At 38.9% G+C, this 22,901-nt stretch overlaps 1 long non-coding RNA gene across 2 annotated transcripts in view; it reads left to right on the plus strand.

Annotated features, from left to right (window-relative positions):
* The window catches only part of LOC120851350, a 175,590-nt gene extending 153,325 nt beyond the window's left edge, over window positions 1-22,265 (plus strand). For both annotated transcript variants that reach the window (XR_005718294.1, XR_005718293.1), the window contains one exon: window positions 22,118-22,265. This is a non-coding gene — a long non-coding RNA (uncharacterized LOC120851350). The remainder of the gene's footprint in view (window positions 1-22,117) is intronic.
* Window positions 22,266-22,901: the final 636 nt, after the last annotated feature.

The following is a 22,901-nucleotide window of genomic DNA, read 5'->3' on the forward strand; positions in this document are numbered from 1 at the left end:
CAAAGTAATGTCCCTGCTTTTTAATATTCTGTCTAGGTTGGTCATAACGTTTCTTCCAAGGAGCAAGCGTCTTTTAATTTCATGGCTGTAGTCACCATCTGCAGTGATTTTGGAGCCCCCCAAAAGAAAATCTGCTACTGTTTCCACTGTTTCCCCATCTATTTGCCATGAAGTGATGGGATCAAATGGCATGATCTTAATTTTATGAATGTTGAGTTTTAAGTCAACTTTTTCACTCTACCCTTTCACTTTCATTTCAAAGTAATGTTCAAACTTCTTCAAGTCAGGCTTCAACAGTACGAATACCAGACAACCTTACCTGCTTCCTGAGAAATCTGTATGCAGTTCAAGAAGCAACAGTTAGAAATGGACATGGAATAATACGCTGGTTCCGAATAGGAAAAGGAGTATGTCAAGGCTGTATATTGTCACCCTGCTTGCTTAACTTCTATGCCGAGTACATCATGAGAAATGCTGAGCAGATGAAGCACAAACTGAAATCAAGACTGCCGGGAGAAATATCAATAGCCTCAGATATGCAGATGACATCACCTTTATGGCAGAAAGTGAAAAAGAACTAAAGAGCCTCTTGATGAAAGTGGAAGAGGAGAGTGAAAAAGTTCGCTTAAAACTCAACATTCAGAAAACTAAGATCATGGCATCTGGTCCCATCACCTCATGGCAAATAGATGGGGAAAGAATGGAAACAGTGAGAGATTTAATTTTTTTGGCTCCAAAATAACAGCAGATGGTGATTGCAGCCATGAAATTAAAAGACGCTTGCTCCTTGGAAGAAAAGTTATGACCAACCTAGATAGCATATTAAAAAACAGAGACATTAGTTTTCCAGCAAAGGTCCTGCTGGTCAAAGTTATGGTTTTTCCAGTAGTCATGTATGGATGTATGAGTTGGACTATAAAGAAAGCTGAGTGCCAAAGAATTGATGCTTTTCAACTGTGGTGTTGGAGAGGACTCTTGAGAGTCCCTTGGACTGCAAGGAGACCCAACCAGCCCATCCTAAAGGAAATCAGTTCTGAATATTCATTGAAAGGACTGATGCTGAAGCTGAAACTCCAATACTTTGGCCACCTGATGCGAAGAACTGACTTATTTGAAAAGTCTCTGATTCTGGGAAAGATTGACGGTGAGAGGAGAAGGGAATGACAGAAAATGAGATGGTTGGATAGCATCACCGACGCAATGGACATGAGTTTGAGTAAGCTCAGGAAGTTGGTTATGGACATGGAAGCCTGGTGTGCTACAGTCCATGGGGTTGCAAAGATTTGGACACAACTGAGTGACTGAACTGAACTGAAGCCCATTTTGTTGCCCCAGCAACTGAACTGAACTGAAATCTTTCATTCCCTGAGAAGTGGATCCTGAAGAAATCAATCTGGAGTATTGCCATCCTAGGCAGGAAGATTTGTGGGTTGACCACAATTGTTCTGGAGCCCAAGACAACTTAGATGGCTGATGTGCTGGGGTGACATATCGAAAACATGGCTAATGTAAAGAATGGAGGGGCAGGGATGGTTCTCACCTTATATGTACTAACTAATAACTGGAAAAATTATTCCATCAATGAAAAGAAAATAACTGTAATAAAAATGAGAAAACATACCTTATCTCACATAGGGTAGCAGAACTCGACATTTTAAAATGTCAAGCCACAGGATCAATAGAATCTTCTCTTTCTGGTAAAATATGCAAAAATTGTCTTATGTTGAAGCAATTTTCAAAAAATAATTGAAAAAGGAATTTATGAGAGGTCTGTGTGTTTATATATGGAGGCTGGTGAAGGATCAGAGAGTGGCTTACAGTCAATGAGAAGTTCAGTTCAGCTCAGTTCAGTCGCTCAGTCATGTCCGACTCTTTGCGACCCCATGAATCGCAGCACGCCAGGCCTCCCTGTTCATCACCATCTCCCAGAGTTCACTCAGACTCACGTCCATCGAGTCCGTGATGCCATCAGGCAATCTCATCCTCAGTCGTCCCTTTCTCCTCCTGCCCCCAATCCCTCCCAGCATCAGAGTCTTTTCCAATGAGGCAACTCTTCGCATCAGGTGGCCAAAGTACTGGAGTTTCAGCTTCAGCATAATTCCTTCCAAAGAAATCCCAGGGTTGATCTCCTTCAGAATGGACTGGTTGGATCTCCTTGCAGTCCAAGGGACTCTCAAGAGTCTTCTCCAACACCACAGTTCAAAAGCATCAATTCTTCGGCGTTCAGCCTCACAGTCCAACTCTCACATCCATACATGACCACAGGAAAAACCATAGCCTTGACTAGAAGGACCTTAGTTGGCAAAGTAATGTCTCTGCTTTTGAATATGCTATCTAGGTTGGTCATAACTTTTCTTCCAAGGAGTAAGCGTCTTTTAATTTCATGGCTGCAGTCACCATCTGCAGTGATTTTGGAGTCCAAAAAAATAAAGTCTGACATTATTTCCACTGTTTCCCCGTCTATTTCCCATGAAGTGATGGGACTGGATGCCATGATCTTCGTTTTCTGAATGTTGAGCTTTAAGCCAACTTTTTCGCTCTCCTCTTTCAGCACAATGAGAAGGAATGAATGGTTCCCTCAGGATACAATAGTCTATGATTCTAAAGAATTTTTCAGAAGTAAAAAAGACAGCACTCATTGAGTTCAGTTAAGCAACAGGAATGCTCAAACAAAACAAAACCTAAAGTTCAGCTTCATGACTAACTAATATGATGATGCAATGATTATCATTAGAGAACCAGATTTTTTGAAGAAAATAATGGAGAAGTCACACATTACTAAACTAAAATAAATAGCCCTCATCTTTATTATTCCTTTATTTTTCTCTTTACAGTAGAACTTAGAAGGGAAAATCTTCAAAGAATGATTGGCTATGAATGGCGTTCAGGAATTTTTCAAACGAGATTTTTGAAATTTCAACTAGACGCTAATTTGCATGGCAACACCCCAACATTAACTTGCCCGAGAATAATCATCAAGATTTAAGTTTAATGTTCCCCTTTCTAGTCTTTTAAGTTCCCTGCATGTGATGTCCATTGTGTGATCTGGAAGGTTGAAAAGGGGTGTTACAAAGAGATTGCTGAAGAAATTGCCATTTTAATGCAAGAATAATGTCATCTTGACATCTCACATTTTAATGTAAAATTGTAAGCTATCAAATGAGAATGATTACTCTACAGTCAAGGAAATTGTACTTAGAAACCTTCTAAGGGAATTTTCGACATCAGAAAGGCATATATCCCTTTAAGGCAACAAAGAATGAGATCATTAAATGGTAGATCTTTAAAATGCACTGCTGCCTCAAAAAGGGAACCCTCATACACTGTTGGTGGGAATGTAAATTGGTATAGCCACTATGCCAAACAATATGGAGGTTTCTCAAGAAACTAAAAATAGAACTACAATATAATCCACAATTCCACTCCTGGGTATATACATGCGAAAAACAAAACCGCTAATTTGAAAAGATACATGAACACCAATGTTTATTGTGTATGTGTATATATTTGTATGTATAGTACATGTATATATACATGCACAATGGAATACTACTCAGCCATGAAAAAGAATACAATTTTGTCAATTGCAGCAACACAAATGGTCTTAAAGGATAGTATGCTAAAGTGAAATAAGTCAGACAGAGAAAGATAAGTACTGTATGACACACATATGTGTGGAATCTAAAAAATAAACTAATGAATATAACAAATAAGAAACAGATTCATAGATATGAAGTATAGACTAGTGAGGAGAGGGAATGGGGAAGGGGCAATAGAGAGGTAGGGGAATAAGAGGTACAAACTATCACGTGAAAAATAAGCTACAAGAATATATTGCACAACAGAGGGAATATAGCCAATATATTATAATTATAATAACTATAAATAGGGTATAATATTTTAAAAATTTGAATAACAGTATGTTACTGTACAAAGGTCATACATAATACTGTACATCAACTATACATCAATTAAAAATTAAAAAAATTAAAAACAGAGCTCTTCAAGTTTGCCTAAGTTTTTAATTGTCATAATATGAGCTATTCACAAGGATGACTCTGGAAAATGTAAGCATTTCCCATTCAAAGAGTCCTGAAGTCCTCACCCTCCATTCAAAGCCACCTTATGTATTACACATAGTGCCAAGTGCCACAATACTTTTAGGGGTCCACAGAAAATGTCTTAATTTTTTTAAAAACTAAAATAAAAAGTGAACTTCTAGGCCAAAGAAAAATGTCTTAATATGTCATATTAGTACATACTTTGTACCAACACAGTCATAAAACATAATTTAATATTTTTCTTCAGAGGAAATGGCCCTGCTACCATTTACTGTCTTTCACCCTAAAACCTATCTCTCTATTTGAATATTTTAAATTCATGAGTTTTAATTTCCTTATCTGTCAAATGGAAGTATTATCTCAAAGAGCTGTTCTGAGGATTAAATAAAATAGCAAACTCAAGAGCAGTTTGCAAACTGTTAAGAACTTTCTTCAGAGAGATCACATTATTATTTTCTAGGTCCTGGCCATTATCGACCAACTAGTCACTGAAACTAGAAATCTGGGATTAAATTTAAATCCTGTTTCTCCATCTCTTCTTCCAAATAACTGCCAGTGTTTTTTATTTCTACCTCTGCCATGGCTCTGATATCCACCTCTTCTTTTAAGGGTCCCATTGCTAAAGCATTCTTCCTATTTTTTTAAAAAAGTTATTATTATGGAGAATTTTGGCATACATACAAGTACACAGGAGAGTATAACAAATCACATGCAACCATTTTCCAGACCCCCAAATCAATCCTGCTCCATATCCCAAATCACCTTTGAAGCAAATCTCAGGCATTATGTAATTCTATCTATAAATAAGTCAATATATTTCCCTATGAGATAGGGACACTTTAAAAAAAAACCATAATACTACCCTCACTTCTAAAAATAGTAATAACTTCTTAATTCATAGAATTTCTAGTCACTACCCATCTTTACAATTGTCTTATAAATGTTATAAATGTTTTTAGAAAGATTTTTTCCAGCTAGACTCCAAATAAGATCTTAACATGTTTTATTGATCTGTAGGTTCCATGCCAAGCACTTTATGCCTCTCCTGTTTGCTTATCAACTAATCTTTTAACCACACTATTGCTGTGGCTCAACTTTCTGCTTCTATACTTTTTGTCTGATTTACTTTCCATGCTGCTACCAATGTTATCTAAAATGATTCCATCACATGACTCTTCTCATTAAAAAAGACACTTCAAAATGTTTACAGGGATGAAGTTCATTTATTTGTTTGTTTAACTATTTATGCAGACTACTGAAGGCCTTCAATTATAAGATCTAAATACACTTTTCCTGACTAACTTTCAAATTCCTCTCCTAAGCCTTCACCTATGGCCCTCCAATTGTGCATGCGTGCTAAGTCGCTTCAGTTGGGTCCAACTCTGTGTGACCCCATGGACTGCAGCCCACCAGGCTCCTCTGTCCATGGGATTCTCCAGGCAGCAATACTGGAGTGGATTGCCATTTTCTTCTCCAGAAAATCTTCCCAACCCAGGGATCAAACCCATGTCTCTTTATGTCTCCTGCATTAGAGGGCAGATTCTTTACCGCTAGTGCCACCTGGGAAACCACATCTACCCAAAGCGCCTTATCCTCTCTCAGGAACTTTACTCAGACTGTTTTCATTTGTCTTTGCCAGAAAAGCCCTCCTCTTTTTTTTTGCATAGCAAAATCCTACTCATCCTTTAGAGAACTTTGGATTTCTCTTCTTACCTTTGCCAACACTCTCCATCTAATAAATTAACCCTCAACCTCCTTATAGTACTTTGATAATACATCTTTAATGCTGATTATAATAATGACAGCATCAAAAAACTTCAAATTCCTGAAACCATCTAACGTTCCCAATCATCTTATAGAAAAATTAGTATTATTATTTCTGTCCATAGATGTGTAAACAATATTAGCTAATGTTAACTCAGTGTCTATTAGGTCACAGACATTGTTCTTGCTGAATATAATTGACTAGGTTCTATTATCATGTCCATTATACATCTGAGAAAAACAAACAAGGCCTCACAGCTAGTTGGTGACAGACCAAGGCCTGGAGCACAGATAGTTTGGTAATGAAACCCTAACCTTAACAATCAGCTAGACTGCTTTTATGAAAAAAAAAGAGTTTTTATTAAAAATCTGTGTGTGTGTGTGTGATTTTATAGCTCTCCGTAAAAGCATGACTTCCCCCAGCTCTTGTCTGATGTATACAGATCGGAGAATGTTCAGTGAATTAAATATCTTGAAATAATCCTGAAGAATTTATTAATTGTAAAAAAGGAAGATTTTTCAGACTAAAGAACTACAATTTCTGAAATTCAATAAATTAAATGTAAAATCAAGACTGAGTTTACCAAAAACTAAAAAGAGGGAAAGGATTTACCTATACATTTTAGCAGCGTATCTATTGTCACAAACCACCATAGAACTGAGGCTTCCTTGCCGGCTCAGTGGTAAAGGGGAGCCAATCCAGGCGATGTGGGTTTGATCCCTGGGTTGGGAAGATCCCCTGGAGAAGAATATTGGCAACCCGCTCCAGTATTCTTCATCTGGAAAATCCCATGGACAGAAAGACCTGGAGGGCTACAGTCCATGGAGTTGCAAAGAGTTGGACATGACTTAGCAACAAAGTAACAGGAACAAACCATGGACCTAGAATAGTCTAATAACTAAATTGCATGATTTTCCTCCACCATTCTTATTAAAAATATGCGGAGGAAAAGATGGACTATGAAGCTATAAGATGGTGCATATTCCCAAGTTTCTCCTGATTATGGGTGATATTTCACAAACAGGTCCATTGTCATTATGCAGGTGACCTGACTGAAATATATGGACTTTTTCTTCAGAGGTAGAGAAACGATTTCATTTTCTTATGCACTAGTTAGGGCTGAACCCTGAGTAGACTTGGGGAGGAGAGGTTTGGATAAAGTGTGAAATTGTTCTCAGTATTGCTGTAACTATTCCAGTTTAGGAAAGATGAAAAGCAATGAATGTTTCCTCCTAGGCTCTGAGATTGTTATTCATTTGAAATTAAGGTAGACAATGAAACTACAGATTCCCTGGTTTTAGGATGATTGAGAAGCAAGAAAAATGCTATTTAATTCAATTTTGGAGCCATGTTAGAAATGGCTAGTATGATGGCCAGTATGATTCTTGAAGCTTACCAAATTCTTTAGGAATATTGCTTTTCTAAGGAACAATAATTTGGGTTTTTAATTTAAAAAAAAGTGTTGGGGGACTTCACAGTCTAGAAATAGAGGTCCAAAGTGATAAACAGTGTTTTAGCTCTGAAATATCAGATTATACAATGACATTTAGCTGAATTACATTTGTAATTCCATCCTCTGAACTCTAAAGACAAGGACTATGGCACATAAAGGCCCTTAAGCTCCAGACACTTTGGATGGGATCTGCAGACCCAATTCTTAATGTCTTGACTTCACTTTGCAGGAAAAATTTTCTACTTCTTCACAGTAGCTGTAGAGAGAGAAGAGAGGGCTCTAGTGCTTATAAACCCTCCTCTCTCTCTTAAAAAAAAAAAAAAAAACCCTCAGCCCAGGAATATGACTTCAAATCAGAATAATTTTGGAATTCCTGACGATGAATTTAACTGATATCAGAGCTAAACTCTGCTTTGCTCCCTGTCTTCTGACAGCCCCCCTTGATAATTACATTAGATGATTTGCACTTCTGTCAAAGACCCTCCTACACCCTCTTATCCAGAATGTTGCTAACTCCCCAAATTCCTAGGTATGCCACTTCCATTAAAACACAACCCACCTTTCCCATCAGTCTTGGGTTTGAGTCTCACAAATATAAGAAAAATTAAAAAAAAAAACAATTGACCATTTGCTAGGGTTTGAGTCCTGACCTGATCCCTGTGTATCTATTAATACATATGTGTGGTAAGGAGAACAAGGATAACATTTTCAGCTCATATTATTGTAAAAAATAAATACAAATCATTGTTTAGTGGCCACGGATAGTCTCTTGTGGACATTTCACATAATTTCCCCACTGATAATTGTTGTTTTCCTTGACAGAAATTTTAAACATTTTTATAAGTACTACTAGGTTCAATATTATAGGTAACATAACAAAGATTTTGTTTTCTAGGTTGTTAGTGCCAATTTCACATTTTATTCAGTTTTCCTCTAATGTACTTTTGCTTTTCTAAGATCCCCTCCAGGATACCATGTTACATTTGTTTGTCATGTCATTTTTTTTCTATTTGAATAAATTCATCCATCATAAAGGTATCCTTTGTAAGACCATGTGGCCTGCCCTTTGATTTGGTAAGAACTGCCATTGAATTTGAGAAGCTTGTCTTCAAGAAACTTATAATCTAATTATTACGGTTAACAATTCTTTTTGGGGTTTAGCAACTTTCTCCTATGTTGTGCAGACAACTATGGAAATCATGAGTGACCCAGGAGGTGGTGTTGTTGCTGCAAAGTAAGATAAAGTGGAAATGATATATCCAAATAGAAAAGATGGCGAAACAGGGCGTTCCTATGCACCAGAATGAGTTGTTTGCATTTGTGAGAGGGCAGCCAAAAGATGACAGGAACCCAAGATTAATATGACTGAAGGCAGATGCGAAGAGGAAGGTAAAGTTCAGGAAAGTCCTTAGAAGTACAAAAAGCCCCTCATGGAACGTCTTCCCCAGAAACATTCTTCTCAGAAAAGGAGGTGGGGGGAAGATGAATGTTCACAGTTTCTGGCCTATAGCCTAAAGCTTCATCCTAGAATTTACACTCCCTTTTCTCTCTTTTGGCTAATCTTCAAACGCTACAAAAGAATGGAGGGGTTGAGTCCTTTCTGAAATACAGCCCCTCAAGAGTTGATTTTTGCATTTGTTTTTCCTATAGGAATTTGGATGTTGATGCAACACTCCAAAACTATTCTCAAGACCATCTGTGCTTTCTACCGATTCCAATTTAGGACATTCTTGACTTTCTTGAGTGTCTAGCTGTTCAAAATGATGAAAAAAGTATTGCTTAGCGTTTTTGAAGACTATGAAGAGGCGGTTTTGTTTTCCCTTGGTTTCAGAAAGACTTCAGATTCATGAAAATGAAGTGGATGAGCAAAAGTGACCTTTTTTCCTTGAAGCATGGTTGAGATACACTATTATATAAGTTATGGGTGTATAATATAGTGGTTCACAGTCTAAAAGTTATACCTCATTTATAGTTATTATAAAATATTGGCTAATTTCCCTGTCTTGTACTATATATCCTTCTAGTTTATTTTATTCATGATAGTTTTTACCTTTTAAAGTAAGATACTTTTAAAACAATTGATAGAAACTAAGGAAACCTAAATAAAGTGTGAAATTGGCACTAACGAATTTGAAAACACACAATCCGATCCTTACTACATTATCTGTAATGTTGAACTTAGGAAGACTTAAACATGCTTAAACATTTCTATCAAAGGAAACAGCAATTATCAATGGGAAATCATGTGAGATGTCTTCAGAAGACCATTCTTATCCACTAACCAGTGTTTTTAAAATCTCTTTCTTAGGACAATATGAACTGAAAATTTTACCCTTGTTTACCTGACCACCCAGATGTAAATATACAGCTTGGGATCAGGTTAGGTTCCAAACCCTAGCAAATTGTGAAACAAGTTTGTTTTTTAAAAAATTTGCTTCTGTTTGTCAGACAAAACCAAGTTGGTATTGAAGAGAGCCAAAGAGATTTTTAAAAATGATTTTTTCCTCTTTCTTGATGAACTCCATGATCCAGTCTTTCCTCTAGCAAATTATCCTCCCTATATTCATTTTTCAATGACCAAAAAAGGGAAAACATCATGAAGGAGTCTCAGCCTTAACTTTTAATTTCCTGGTTTTTGTCAGTTTATGTCACAACATTAATTTTATTTCCACAAAAGAGGAGGGTTGCAGGTAATTAATATCTCTTCAGTACTCCTCCCAGAGGAAAAATACCCCATCATTAACACTGGGTTGTTAAAGAACAGGACAAAAGAAAAGTGATTCTGAGATGTAGGAAGAACTTTCCCCACGTGTCACTATACACACGCGAGGGGCCTTACTGGACTTGGTTGGTTGTCAGGCATCTTACTTGCTAATTAGATAACATCCCAGCCAGTGCTGTGAAGCTGAGTATGTAACCCTTTTAGAGACCATGTTACAGTTTGGTGATAACTTCTACAAGTAGGAATTTCTTGCTTTCTATTCCTCATTTCCCCATTCTTTATGTCTATAGGTTGTACACCTGAAAACCGAATCTGATGGCACTTAACCAAATTCTTACAGGCATTTTCCTCCTCCTCTTTCTGAATTCAAAAAGGCTGAGCAAAGTCACGTGTAGAAGAAGTGCAGGGTCCTCAAACATTTAAAAAATGCTTTCAAATGAAAGGGGAGTGTGTTGGTATCTGCCCTATCTGTAATCTGCAGCCTTAAAAGGAGACAAAGAAACTTTGGCGTGTCCCTGCTATAGTTTCAATGAAGATAGGATGATGGTCCTTGAAGTAAGTATAAAATAATTGTATGTAGGGGCTTATGCAAAAAGGCTTTGTTCTTAAATACTGGAAAGGCAGTCACCCTGAAACAATGGGGCAAATTAGCATGCAGCCAGCCCCAGGCTCTTAGCTACACACACAAGCACACACACATGCACGCACACACACACACACACGCTCACACTCACAGTCACACTCACAGTGACTGATGCTTGGTGCTTGCTGGGAGGTCAACAGTAAGAATCTTTCTTGGGAAGGCAGCATGTCAGATTTCAGACACTTTCTCTACAAATGGGCTTTCACTGCTCAAAGGAGGGGGGTGTTCTTATCCACATAATAAAGTCCATTTACATGAAAAGATGCCGCTTTCAGTGACATGATTAATTTCGGAAATACCTGGCATCTGAATGAAGCTGAGACTTCAAGAAATGACTGATGATGAGAAAAGATAATTAGGCAAATGTCAAGAGTTTTGCTTGGTGACTGAGGGGCTGGCCCATCTAGGTTATCCTATATTCACTCCAGATGGGAATGAAAGGCCTTTGTGGGAAGTTGGGGATGATCAACCTACGGTCACAGAGAAACTCGTTTTAGCTCATGTTTCTCTGGGTTTGGCTCCATCACGACCAGTGGGCAGTTGATGCTTACCTTCAATGACTTGTCAGAGAATCCCAGACAAAGCTGGCCTTGTTTTTCCATGAGGTCCGAAAAATGTAAATTTATCTTGCCTTACATGTCATTTGTTCAAAAGTGACCTCTCTATTCTGAGCCTTTTCAAAAATCTCATTGACTTCTCCCCTCTAAAAGGAGAAAAACAGAAATGGGGAAAAGCCAAACACCATTTAATACTCTGCAGAAAGGACTTTGAAGACAAAGACTAAAGTGGGAAGTAATGCAAATCTACCCCCACCCCCAACACATTGTTTTTGAACCCTTTCTTCATGGTGTTTTTTTTTTTTTTTCCTTTCCTCTGTTGCTGAATTGGAGAATGTTAATGACTGGAGATTAGTGACCTCCACAGGGTAGAGATGACAGAAAGCAAGCCACACCTAGTGGACTGATGGAATCGTTCTCCAAAGCAATTTTAAATTTTTCTTTGACATATTTATTTATTTGACTGCACTGGGTCTTAGCTGGGACATGTGGATGCTTTAGTTAAGGCATGCAAACTCTTAGCTGTGGCATGCAGGATCTAGTTCCCCATCTAGAGGTCGAACCCCAGACCCCTGTATTGGGAACATGGAGTTTCAGCCCGTGGACCACCAGGGAAGTCCCTCCAAAAGAACTTTTTAGATATAACCTTTAACCACCACAAGAGAGAGGGTGGTTCTTTCCTTACTTTTTCTGTCTGGCTGCTGCTTAGTTGCTAAGTCACTTCAGTCCTGTCCGACCCTATAGACGGCCTCCTATCTGGCTCCTCTGTCCCTGGGATTCTCCAGGCAAGAACACTGGAGTGAGTTGCCATTTCCTTCTCCAATGCATGAAAGTGAAAAGTAAAAGTGAAGTCACTCAGTCGTGTCCGACTCTTAGCGACCCCAAGGACTGTAGCCTACCAGGCTCCTCCGTCCATGGGATTTTCCAGCCAAGAGTACTGGAGTGGGGTGCCATTGCCTTCATTAATTCCTCCAGAAAGATAGTCATTACAGATGAAAGGTTTGTAGATACACTGGGGAGCATGAATGATTCTTAACAGTGCTAACCTCTCTGCTCTACTCTTTCTTCTTCCTCCTGATTGGTATTTAAAGGAGGAAAGTGCCTCCCTCTGTGATGTGAAAAGTGCCTTCCATCTCTAGGCAATGGAACTCTTCCAGGAAAAGAAGAGATGATCCAGAGAATAATTCTAGCTAGCAATTGAGGCCTAAGTCTCCCCATTTAGGTTTCATCTGATATTAACTATGGTTGCGGTGACAACAGAGGATGAGATGGTTGGATGGCATCACCGACTCAATGGACAAGAATTTGAGTAAACTCTGGGAGCTGGTAATGGACAGGGAGGCCTGGCATGCTGTAGTCCATGGGGTTACAAAGAATCAAGACATGACTGAGAGACTGAACTGAACTGAACCATGGTGCTGTGGGTTGAATTGTGTCCCCATGGAAGATATGTGTTAGTTGCTCAGTATTGTCCAATTCTTTGCGATCTCGTGGTCTGTAGCCCACTAGGTTCCTCTGTCCATGGGATTTCCCAGGCAAGAATACTGGGGTGGGTTGCCATTCCCTTCTCCAGGGGATCTTCTCAACCCAGGGATTGAACCTGGGTCTCCCACATTGCAGGAAAATTCTTTACCACCTGAGCCACCATGAAAGATAAGCTGAAATCCTAACTCCCAGTTCCTCAGAATGTGATTTTCTTTGGAAGTAGGATTGTTGCAGATGTAATTAATGAAGATAAGGTCATGCTGGGGTTGAGTGGGCTCTTAATTCACTATGCCCAGTGGCCTTATAGGAAAATGATGTGAAGATACAGAGGGGAAACTACTATGTGACTTCAGAGAGAGAGAGATTAGTTACATTGTTACAAACTAAAGACCAAGGATCAGTGGCCACCACCAGAGGCTACAAGGACACCAGGAGGGATTCTACCCTTTGGATGGCAGAGGGAGCAAGGCTCCACTGACACTCCAGTTTGGACTTCTGGTCTCCAGAACTATGAGATGGTCAATTTCTCTGTGTTACTTGGTTATTGCAGTCCTAGGAAATGAACATAATAGTTCTATAATTCAACATCACAGCCTTATCAGTTCAGTTCAGTTCAGTTCAGTCGCTCAGTCGTGTCCGACTCTTTGCAACCCCATGAATCGCAGCACGCCAGGCCAACTGCAAACCTTCTCTTTTGTATTTGACTTAAACTCTTATAGTCTTATTCCAATTCTATCATCATAGGCAGAAAGTGTTTACTAAGAGACAGTGTCACCTGTCAACAGATTGTGAAAGAAGTATAGCTCCATATTCCCCAGAAACAGAGAACCTGTCTCCTAAAAGTCTTCACTATCTTTAAATATACTCCTAGTCTGTGTAAAATTGCTCATCAGTGTCATGGAACCCCCTCTCCCCCTGCCCAAACCAGTGCTCAATATTTTTAGTGAAACATCGTAGGTGAAGTACATTGTGTGTGCATGATAAGATGCTTCAGTCGCGTCTGACTCTTTGCAACTCTATGCACCGTAGCCTGCCAGGCTCCTCTGTCCATGGGATTCTCCAGGCAAGAATACTGGAGTGGGTTGCCATATCCTCCTCCAGGGGATCTTCCCGACCTGGGGATCGAACCTGCATCTCTTATGTCTCCTGCACAGGCAGGTGGGTTCTTTACCACTAGCACCACCTGGGAAGCCCACGAAGTACACTGAAGTCACATTATGTACTTCATAAAATATTCACTACTCTATATTATAAAACATTAAGGCATGAGGGGAGAAATAAACTTATGTGTCAGCCAGTTTTATTCCTTTGGAGAAAATACATTAAAATATATTCATAGCAAATATGTAGGGTCTTTGACTAGATCTGTTCCTACTAGTGGGATAAAGCTGGAACGATTTGAAATTACCCATTATGTATAAATTTCTACCCCAAAAGGGGCAATTTCATCATCTCAGTATAATTTTAAAAAGCTATTTACCTAAAATAGTAAAGTATTATTAGTACTATACTAGTAAATAACACAAATAACTTGGTATGAGTTAATTTCCTTCAAGTTTTCAAAACTAGCTTTAGAAATCATATTGCTTAGTGGCAGTTTTGTGCAAATGACAAATGAAAACAAAATGCTTTTATATTAGCAAATGAAAACAAAAAAGGTTATTCTACTCTTTATAATTCGTTTATATTACACAGCATAAACATATTTACTGAAGTATGTCATTTCCTTGATTTTGAGTGTTTGCTACTGTTCGAGCCAACTATTCTGATAGTTAAACAATTTTAAAATATAAAGATGCTTTTTGCCTTGGGGACTAGAAGTTTGCAGAGATGGGAGAGGGTCCCCCAATCCAAATACAATATGATCGTGTTGTCCTATTTGCTTTTAATCATCCATAATTCCTGAGATACTTAACATTTTATGTTTAAATGTTATCACGGTACAAAGCTTTTCCCCTGCTTGTGCATAATTTCATCTAGAAATTAATATCTCCCACTCATAATGCATCAAAAACTAGAAACATTTTCCTTCCTTAATGTTGTAGGAATTAGTGTAATTTTAAAGCACTCAAGGATATAATTATTTACATGTACTAGAAATATTAACTAGAACTATCTGATCAAGGTATGTGAAAGCTGGAGAGAAGCAAAATATTCCTTGAAATTATAGATGGATAAGCTATTATAATGTTGCTTAAAAAAATAATTAGGCTATGTCAGCATTCCAGATAATAGAAAAATTTGTTCTTGGAATCCGTTGAATGTTAAATATTTCTTTATTTGTAAAATACTTGATGATTATTTATTTTCTGTTAAAGTTTATGTATAAGTAGATATGGATTTGGTATTGTTGGAAGCGATAGGAAAAAATAGATGAAGTGTTAATTTAATAAATGTGTTGCCAGTTGTGCTAAAATTGAATGCGATACATGTGCGTCATTTATATGTATATACAGTTGTAATATTTTTTATCATTATTATGAAGTGTGCTTAGTTTTATAAATGCATCTGCTCATTATGATGATTCCTGTGCTCAACTTAAATGGAGTTATCATTTTTCTTCTTTTGTTTATAAAGGTACAGTTTATATTTCTTGTGTGATTGATTATATTCCTGGAAGGTCTTGTGATTAACAATATAGTATATTTTTTATTGAGTTATTTCACACACAAATGACAAGGCCCAAAGGGTACTTCAGGTTTGCAAGATTTTTCTAATATATATGTTCTATATTAAGCTGCTAATTAGTGCTTTTAAACAGCTCAACACTGAATTGTTGGAAGGTACCATATCAGGGGCTAATATAAAACTGTTTATGTGAAAGGATATATAAAATAAGAAGGTGTTAAACCCAATACAAACTGAGTGGCAGAGGGTTCCCACCAGTGTTAATTTTCTGTTTGTTTTGTCTCATTTAAAGTAAAGATGCCTGTGTTAGCATTGTGATGTAGGACACACCGTACATATAGATAGACTGAAATGTGTCAATTTCTGAGGAGCATTTGTCTGGCAAAGCAGTCAGTGTGTAGTTTTATTAGGAAATAGTTTTTCTTTAAAGACAATACTTTTTATTTTTAATGGAAGGGCATATGGATATATACATGGATATACATATATATACACACACATATATACACACACATATATATGTATATATGATTTTATGTATGTTGATTATACAAGATATGTTAGAAGTTCCTATTCCTGCTATTCATGTTCATGAGCTTTTTAATGGTATTTTGATATGATTGTCTAACAGGCAATAATTCACTAATAGAGTTTTTAATTTCTCAAGGCAATTTCACAACTGAAGTTCAATGTACATGAGTTGAAATCAATCCAAAAGTCTCAATATCTTAAGTTGAATTTTATTCTCAGTATTATGAATGAATCAAACTAGAGGAAACCTTAAGTCATCTCTTTCAATCCAGTACTCCCAGCTTCTACACAGATACAGCAGTGAGAAAACTTTCTGCTCTTAAATGCTTCCAGGGAAATTTACAGATTTTCCTCATCATCCTCACCAAAGTTTATTTTTTAACAATTAAATTTATTATTAATTGACATATAATTGTTTTACAATATTGTGTTTGTTTCTGCCAAATGTCAACATGAATCAGCCACAGGTATACCTATGTCTTCTCCCTCTTGAACTTCCCTCCCACCTCCCTCCCTATCCCATGCCCTCTAGGTTGTTACAGAGCCCTGGTTTAATTTCCCTGAGTCACACAGCAAATTCCCATTAGCTATGGTAATATATATGTTTCCCTGTTACTCTCTCCGTACATCCCACTCTCTCCTTCCTCCCTGCACCCCATGTCCATAAGTCTGTTCTCTATGTCTGTGTCTCCATTGCTGCCTTGCAAATAAGTTCATCAGTACCATCTTTCTATATTCCATATATACATGTGTTAATATATGATATTTGTTTTTCTCTTTCTGACTTACTTCTCTCTGTATAATAGGCTCTGGTCTCATCCACCTCATTAGAAATGACTCAAACACGTTCCTTTTTATGACTAAGTAATATTCCATTATATGTGTGTACCACAGCTTCTTTATCCATTTATCTGTCGATGGGCATCTAGATTGCTTCTCTGTACCAGCTATTGTAAATAGTGCTGCAGTGAACATTGGGGTATATGTGTATTTTTCAATTTCCTCACCAAAGTTTAGTGATTGGTTTCAAGGGATGACTACTTCATAATTTTTATACTTCTTTGGCCAGTCTACTTCATCTCAGATGAAGCTCCAAGGGACAACTGGACAACTTGCAAGAAAGAATTTTTATTAGTTATCATCCCTTATTGCATGAAATCACACTAATTTCAAATAGATATTCTGTTTAGCTTTTTCCCTTACCATAATGCCTTCTACTATTCTCTATTTAAATGCTCAGTGTTAAAAAGGGGTTTTGATTTGTTTCATTTTTAGTGTTTTTTTTTTTAAACTTTGTTGTTCCTATAAATATGAATACTTGGGGATTTCATAATGCTGGGTATGAAGACATATATTTCTCATACACATTCAACTAGATTTTGGAAATATCATATGACCACAGGCTGTATCTTTAAAATGAAAAAAGAAATTGCTGATAAACTCTTGGCAAGTTTGATTAACAAAAAGGAGAGCAGTCATAAATAAATGTCAGGAGTTAAAATAAGTCATCATTACAGGCTGTTTGGCTTTGCAAAACAGAAGACATAGAGCTACTTTATGGCAATAAGATTGAGGATCTGAATTACATTAATTACAAAAATTTCAAAACATATTCAACCTGGCAAAAGATGAAATAGAACATATAAATAGTCCTAGATGTGGCTCAGTGGTAAAGAACCTGCCTGCAGTGCAGGAGACCTGGGTTCAGTCCCTGGGTTGGGAAAATCCCCTGGAGTAGGAAGTGGCAGTCCACTCCAGTACTCTTGCCTGGGGAGTTCCATGGCCGAAGGAGCCTGGCGGGCTACAGTCAATGGGGTTGCACAGAGTCAGACATGACTGAAGCAAATAAGCAGCAGCAGCAGATATAGTAATACTATTGAATCTGCAATTTAAGTCTTACCACAGGCAAATCTTTTGACCTAGATGTCTTCACTGATCAATTCTTCCATAAATTTAAAGAAGAAATAACACCAATTATGATGGCTCTAAGCATCATGTAAGATGGTAGGTGTTGCAAGAGGGTATCAGAGGGCAGACACACTAAAACCATGCTCACAGAAAACTAGTCAATCTAATCACACTAGGACCACAGCCTTGTCTAACTCAATGAAACCAAGCCATGCCCGTGGGACAACCCAAGATGGGCGGGTCATGGTGGAGAGGTCTGACAGAATGTGGTCCGCTGGAGAAGGGAATGGCAAGCCACTTCAGTAATCTTGCCTTGAGAACCCCATGAACAGTATGAAAAGGCAAAATGATAGGATACTGAAAGAGGAACTCCCCAGGTCATTAGGTGCCCAATATGCTACTGGAGATCAGTGGAGAAATAACTCCAGAAAGAATGAAGGGATGGAGCCAAAGCAAAAACAATACCCAGCTGTGGATGTGACCAGTGATAGAAGCAAGATCCGATGCTGTAAAGAGCAATATTGCATAGGAACCTGGAATGTCGGTCTATGAATCAAGGCAAATTGGAAGTGGTCAAACAAGAGATGGCAAGGGTGAACATCGACATTCTAGGAATCAGCGAACTAAAATGGACTGGAATGGGTGAATTTAACTCAGATGACCATTATATCTACTACTGCGGGCAGGAATCCCTCAGAAGAAATAGAGTAGCCATCATAGTCAACAAAAGAGTCCGAAATGCAGTATTTGGATGCAATCTCAAAAACGACAGAATGATCTCTGTTCATCTCCAAGGCAAACCATTCAGTATCACAGTTATCCAAGTCTATGCCCCAACCAGTAACGCTGAAGAAGCTGAAGTTGATTGGTTTTATGAAGACCTAAAGATCTTTTAGAATTAATACCCAAAAAAGATGTCCTTTTCATTATAGGGGACTGGAATGCAAAAGTAGGAAGTCAAGAAACACCTGGAGTAACAGGCAAATTTGGCCTTGGAATGTGGAATGAAGCAGGGCAAAGACTAATAGAGTTTTGCCAAAGAAAATGCAGTGGTCATAGCAAAAACCCTCTTCCAACAATACAAGAGAAGACTCTACACATGGACATCACCAGATGGTCAACACCGACATCAGATTGATTCTATTCTTTGCAGCCAAAGATGGAGAAGCTGTATACAGTCAACAAAAACAAGACCAGGAGCTGACTGTGGCTCAGATCATGAACTCCTTATTGCCAAATTCAGACTGAAATTGAAGAAAGTAGGGAAAACCACTAGACCATTCAGGTATGACCTAAATCAAATCCCTTATGATTATACAGTGGAAGTGAGAAATAGATTTAAGGGACTAGATCTGATAGATAGAGTGCCTGATGAACTGTGGATGGAGGTTCATGACATTGTACAGGAGACAGGGATCAAGACCATCCCCATGGAAAAGAAATGCAAAAAAGCAAAATGGCTGTCTGGGGAGGCCTTACAAATAGCTGTGAAAAGAAGAGAGGCGAAAAGCAAAGGAGAAAAGGAAAGATATAAGCATCTGAATGCAGAGTTCCAAAGAATAGCAAGAGATAAGATTGCCTTCTTCAGTGATCAACGCAAAGAAATAGAAGAAAACAACAGAATGGGAAAGACTAGAGATCTCTTCAAGAATATTAGAGATACCAAGGGAACATTTCATGCAAAGATGGGCTCGATAAAGGACAGAAATGGTCTGGACCTAACAGAAGCAGAAGATATTAAGACGCGGTGGCAAGAATACATGGAAGAACTATACAAAAAAGATCTTCATGACCAAGATAATCATGATGATGTGATCACTAATCTAGAGCCAGACATCTTGGAATGTGAAGTCAAGTGGGCCTTAGAAAGCATCACTGTGAACAAAGCTAGTGGAGGTGATGGAATTCCAGTTGAGCTGTTTCAAATCCTGAAAGATGATGCTGTGAAAGTGGTGCACTCAACATGCCAGCAAATTTGGAAAACTCAGCAGTGGCCACAGGACTGGAAAAGGTCAATTTTCATTCCAATCCCAAAGAAAGGCAATGCCAAAAAATGCTCAAACTACCGCACAATTGCACTCATCTCACATGCTAGTAAAGTAATGCTCAAAATTCTCCAAGCCAGGCTTCAGCAATACGTGAACCGCGAACTCCCTGATGTTCAAGCTGGTTTTAGAAAAGGCAGAGGAACCAGAGATCAAATTGCCAACGTCTGCTGGATCATGGAAAAAGCAAGAGAGTTCCAGAAAAACATCTATTTCTGCTTTATTGACTATGCCAAAGCCTTTGATTGTGTGGATCACAATAAACTGTGGAAAATTCTGAAATAGATGGGAATACCAGACCACCTGACCTGCCTCTTGAGAAATCTGTATGGAGGTGAGGAAGCAACAGTTAGAACTGGACATGGAACAACAAACTGGTTCCAAAGAGGAAAAGGAGTACGTCAAGGCTGTATATTGTCACCCTGCTTACTTAACTTATATGCAGATTACATCATGAGAAACGCATGGAAGAAACACAAGCAGGAATCAAGATTGCTGGGAGAAATATCAATAACCTCAGATATGCAGCTGACACCACCCTTTGGCAGAAAGTGAAGAGGAACTAAAAAGCCTCTTGATGAAAGTGAAAGAGGAGAGTGAAAAAGTTGGCTTAAAGCTCAACATTCAGAAAACAAAGATCATGGCATCTGGTCCCATCACTTCGTGGGAAATAGATGGGGAAACAGTAGAAACAGTGTCAGACTTTATTTTTTTTGGCTCCAAAATCACTGCAGATGGTGACTGCAGCCATGAAATTAAAAGACGTTTACTCCTTGGAAGAAAAGTTATGACCAATCTAGATACTATATTCAAAAGCAGAGACATTACTTTGCCGACTAAGGTCCGTCTAGTCAAGGCTATGGTTTTTCCTGTGGTCATGTATGGATGTGAGAGTTGGACTGTGAAGAAGGCTGAGCGCCGAAGAATTGATGCTTTTGAACTGTGGTGCTGGAGAAGACTCTTGAGAGTCCCTTGGACTGCAAGGAGATCCAACCAGTCCATTCTGAAGGAGATCAACCCTGGGATTTCTTTGGAAGGAATATGGTAAAGCTGAAGCTCCAGTACTTTGGCCACCTCATGCAAAGAGTTGACTCACTGGAAAAGACTCTGATGCTGGGAGGGATTGCAGGCAGGAGGAGAAGGGGACGACCGAGGATGAGATTGCCTGATGGCATCACGGACTTGATGGACGTGAGCCTGAGTGAACTCCGGGAGATGGTGATGGACAGGGAGGCCTGGCTTGCTGCGATTCATGGGGTCTCAAAGAGTCAGACATGAGTGAGCGACTGAACTGAACTGAACTGAAGCATATTCAAAAGCAGAGACATTACTTTGCCAACAAATGTCTGTCTAGTCGAAGCTGTGGTTTTTCCAGTGGTCATGTATGGATGTGAGAGTTCGACTATAAAGAAAGCTGAGCACCGAAGAATTGATGCTTTTGAACTGTGGTGTTGGAGAAGACTCTTGAGAGTCCCTTGGACTGCAAGGAGATCCAACCAGTCCATCCTAAAGGAGATCAGTCCTTAATATTCATTGGAAGGACTGATGCTGAAGCTGAAACTGCAATACTTTGGCCACCGGATGCAAAGAACTGACTCACTGGAAAGGATCCTGATGCTGGCAAGATTGAAGGCAGGAGGAGAAGGGAAAGACAGAGGATGAGATGGTTGGATGGCATCACTGATTTGATGGAGGTGAATTTGAGCAAGCTCCAGGAGTTGGTGATGGACAGGGCAGCCTGGCATGCTGCAGTCCATGGGATCACAAAGAGTCAGACATAGTGACTGAACTGAATTTACAGCCCCACCAATAGTGTTGGAGGGTTCCCTTTCCTGCACACCTCCTCCAGAATTTATTATTTGTACATTTTTTGATGATAGACCTTCTGACTGTTATGTGGTGATACCTCATTGTAGTTTTGATTTGCATTTCTCTAATAATTAATGGTGCTGTGCATCTTTTCATATGCTTTTTCCACCTTCTCCATGTCTTCTTTGGAGAAAAGATTATTTAGATCTTCAGTCCATTTCTTAAATTGAGTTTTTGTTGATTGTTGTCGTTTTTATATTGAACTGCAAGAGTCATTTGTATATCTGGGGGATTAATCTCTTATTGATCATTTCATTTGCAAATATTTTCTCCCATTCTGTAGGCTCATTTTTCATTTTGCTTATTGTTTTCTTTGGTCTGCAAAAGCTCTTAAGTTTAACTCAGCCCCATTTATTTATTTTTATTTTCATTACTCAGCATTCATGACAGTAAGTCCCTGTAACTGGCAGACCTGCCCCGTTACTCACCTTCTCTCTCTCTTGTGTGTAGTGTGTGGGACTGCTGTCTGGAGGAGCAGAAGAGGCGGTGGGAGCAAGCCACCAAGAAGATCAGCATCTTCATAGGCACCTTCCTCATGTGCTTTGTACCCTATGTGATCACCAGCTTGGTTCCCACTAATGATGCCCAGAATAAAACTGTTTCAATAAAAATGCGGTCAGTTCACAACTCAGTATGTTCTCTCCAAATGGACATGATGCATTTGAATTTTAAAAAACATTGACAAAGTTGTTTGTCTTTTATGGGGAGAAAAGACAACTTACTAAGGAGAAAAAGCTAAGCCTAGGAAACCTCTGCAAAACACTCCCCTGCCCACTGCCACCACCCCATCCAGCCACTGCCTTGACTTTCCTTTCTGAAAGAAGGAGCCATCCTAAGCCAAGCTCAGAAAACATGCAAACATACTGTCATTTCATTTCAGCACATATTTCCTCAGCACCTTCTCTGTGTAGAGCATGAAAGAGACCCTGCAGAGGAGGTGTGGGCTGGTGAGGTCCTGCAGGAGAGGCCCCTGTGAGGGTGACATGACCCTGTAGATATGACTCTCCCACCTGGATGGAACACCATGACTTGGCATCTGATAGGGAAGCATCCCAGACTTCTGAGGCTGGAGTGAGTGAAGTGGGCATGGCTTCAATGGGGGGCAATTCCAGCAGAAGGGACAGTATGGGCCAAGTCTAGAGCCCTGCATGGGAGCCACCAGTCACTGGTCCCACTGAAGCAAAGCACTTGAATGTGACTAGTCCAAATTGAGATGTACTGTAGGTATGACATG

Source organism: Oryx dammah, unplaced genomic scaffold (assembly GCF_014754425.2).
Source record: "Oryx dammah isolate SB20612 unplaced genomic scaffold, SCBI_Odam_1.1 HiC_scaffold_25, whole genome shotgun sequence".
Taxonomy (NCBI): domain Eukaryota; kingdom Metazoa; phylum Chordata; class Mammalia; order Artiodactyla; family Bovidae; genus Oryx; species Oryx dammah.